The sequence below is a fragment of the Sus scrofa genome, chromosome 13 (genome assembly GCF_000003025.6).
Source record: "Sus scrofa isolate TJ Tabasco breed Duroc chromosome 13, Sscrofa11.1, whole genome shotgun sequence".
NCBI lineage: Eukaryota > Metazoa > Chordata > Mammalia > Artiodactyla > Suidae > Sus > Sus scrofa.
This window is the reverse complement of record NC_010455.5, coordinates 184,808,936-184,812,190: the sequence shown is the minus strand read 5'-3', so window position 1 is coordinate 184,812,190 and position 3,255 is coordinate 184,808,936. Positions and strand designations below refer to the sequence as shown.

The window sequence follows — 3,255 nt, the reverse complement described above, 5'->3', positions numbered from 1 at the left end:
GCCCCCCTACCTCGTTGTCCCCACATTCTCCATTCTGCCAATTGATGCCTGCTCTTCAAAACTTCCTGATCACGGAGTTCCCGTCGTGGCGCAGTGGTTAACGAATCCGACTAGGAACCATGAGGTTGCAGGTTCGGTCCCTGGCCTGGCTCAGTGGGTTAACGATCCGGTGTTGCCGTGAGCTGTGGTGTAGGTTGCAGACGCGGCTCAGATCCCGTGTTGCTGTGGCTCTGGTGTACACTGGTGGCTACAGCTCCGATTGGACCCCTAGCCTGGGAACCTCCATATGCCCCGGAAGCAGCCCTAGAAAAGGCAAAAAGACAAAAAATAAACAAACAAAAAAACTTCCTGATCACAAAGGACAGCCCCCCCACATACTGTGGCTCAATTCAGGGCCTCTGGGAGCACGGCAGGGGTATAGATCTCCTCTTCTTCCCCTCGAAAGGCTGGCTTTCCCTGTGAGCAGAGAGCTTGCTCGACCTTCAGTGGACACACAGCCACCATATGGTTGATGCTCCTTCAGTGGACACACAGCCACCATATGGTTGATGCTCTGGAAGAAGTGGCACTTCTTGGGATGGGGTGGCCATTTGCATTCCTTGGCATGATGGTGTAGACATCCTCAGTTGTAGCACCTGTCTCCCTTGAATCTGCGTTTCTGCATATTCTTCCATTTAGGCCGCCTCTTGCTCCCAATACAGAACAACCCACCAAGGCTGGTGACTCGGATGGATTCCAAGCCCTTGGCAGATTTCATAAAGGTGAATTCCACAGCCTCACCCTCCTTCAGGTTCCAGAAGACCTCCATGTGCAGCTTACACTGGTGCTAAAAGACATCCACCGGAGGTCCATTGCCACCCAAAAGCAGGTGGTCATGGAGAGGAAGCCGAACCCCTTGCACACGCTGAGCCAATTACAGATGCCAGGACCGTGGAGCAGCTTGGTTCCTTGGCTGCCCAGGGCCACTTCCACTGGCACCTCTTCTGGTGCCTTGGCGCAGCCACCTGCAAGCTGCTGGTTTGACACAGAATGCATGGTAGTCAGCTGAGCCTGCGGCCCCAGGCCCCTGGTCCGGTGGCTCCTGGCCCCAGAGAAGTATGGTGGCAAAGGAGAGGCTCTGAGAAGGGGCTGCCACATCTTCCCCAGCACCGTATTAATTTCAAGTAAAGTACTTTACGTCTTTCAGTTTTGCAAAGGCTGCTTTGGTAGTATCTTCTGGAAGCTCCTGAAGGACATATAGGATTTCTCCGCCTTAGCATTTATCCTTTCCATTGTAATTGCCTGTTCACTTTCCTGTCTGTCTTTCATAACTACGTGTTTTAAGGATTGTGACTATGTATTATTTTTCATACGTTTCTAGCACAACATCAATAAATGTTCAGTAAGTATGCAATTCCAATGACTTGACCCCAATGCTTTAAAAAAAAAAACTTTCTTACTTCTATATATGCCTGACAATTTTACATCCACAGTCTTCTAGTTATAAAGGGAAGTTTAGGTAATTTGTTGTTCTCATGCAGGCCATTCAAATGTTTGAATTTCTTTTCTTTTTGGCTTATCACTGAAGTGTGTTTTCTAAAAATGCTCAAATATTTTATGTATAAAAAATATCCCAGGGTCCCATAGAATCCACCTACTACACAGAATGATTAATTTATAAATAAGTCTACAGGTATAGAAATAGATGCTATTTGTTCTACATATATTTGAAAGTTAATCTATGAAAATAAATTTGTCAGTAAAGAAAAATATTTAATTACAACCACGTATTGTAGGTATATTTTCACAGTAATTCATTACACCTACTTATTGAAAGTGAACAGATGAATGATTTTACCTAAGGGGAAACCCAGTGTTAATTCATCTTGTCACTTTATAACACAATATTCCTTCAACTCTGTTTCAAAATCAAAAGCAAGAGAGCAAGACAATATTTTCAGAATTTTTCTAGAAAAATGATTCTGGTTTTCAGTGTGATCACTTGTGTAATATAAATTATAGCAAGAATTGATGAGTATTTAATAGTTATATTTAATCCCACAGAACATAGAAGTAGTTGTATTTTTTTGTTTGGTTTTTTGTTTTTTACACACAAAAGTCTCTCTAACTTAGAGAGAAGGAATTAGAAAAAAAATCTTCAGTGAAGAGATAATCCTGATTATTTATCATATGGTTCTTTTCATTGATATAAGACAGGTATACACACTCACGACCTTACTCCAGTATAGTACACTCACATTGAATCGTAATTCATTCACAGTGGTCAATTACAGATGTAACCTAGGTTTAGTTCAATTACACTTCCATAATATACTACCAAGATATCTGCATTTTGATAGTATTTTATTTTCAACAAAATAGAGATTTTCTTTGTCATATTCCCTTTTTGCCTAATATCTATTCCTTAAAATTTGCTATTCTTCTGCTTATAGTTGTTAGCAAAAGAATGGACTTATTTATCAGTTATTTGCCATGGTGTATTAAATGATTTTGAAGAGTTATTTTCAGAATTACAATAAATCAACCTATAAATTCTGAATGACATGTTTGTTTTCTTATTCTTATTACAAAATACTCCTATCTTAAACATCCACTAACATCTCAATTTAACCTTTCTTTCAAAGTCATTTAAAATTAATATTGCATCCAATATTAATTGTTTTAACAACAGGACTCTAATTATTAGCTTAACCTATCATAATCACACTCAAAATTTTTCATGATATATTTATTATTAACATTGCCACTTTTTTCTGAAATGTCTTTTTCAAAAATTAGTGGTATTATCTGACTATGAAATACTCACTTTCTTCTGATGAGGTGCAGGACACAGTACCTCAAATATGGAACCTTGGCATCCTGAATATTTTAAACTGAAAAAGTTTGAAAACTCAGCAGAAGCAGTAAGGTCATGATGACCTTCCCCCAACCTTGCTCCCTTGAAAAAAAATCATAGAACCATCAGGGAAAAGGTGCCTTCCCTGCAAATGAAGGGAAGGGACCTCCTTACATCTCATGACAAAGCAATATAAGAAGAATTCTAATAGGCTTTGCTAAGTTTCCTCAGTTTACCTCACATTCCTTGACCTATAATATTTCTTCATGACTGTCCAATCTTCATTAGACTTAGCATAATATTACTCAGGTTTACTGTTTCTTGGGGTGTTCATTACCTTTGAAGACTCCTGTGTCATCTAAATTTTATTAAAAATTTTTATCTATGTCTTCTGTTAATTTGTCTTTGTCAGTTTAATT

The 3,255-nt window shown here is 39.3% G+C and overlaps 1 pseudogene; it reads right to left on the bottom strand.

Moving 5' to 3' along the window:
• Positions 385-1,035, bottom strand: LOC100621368 (annotated as a pseudogene).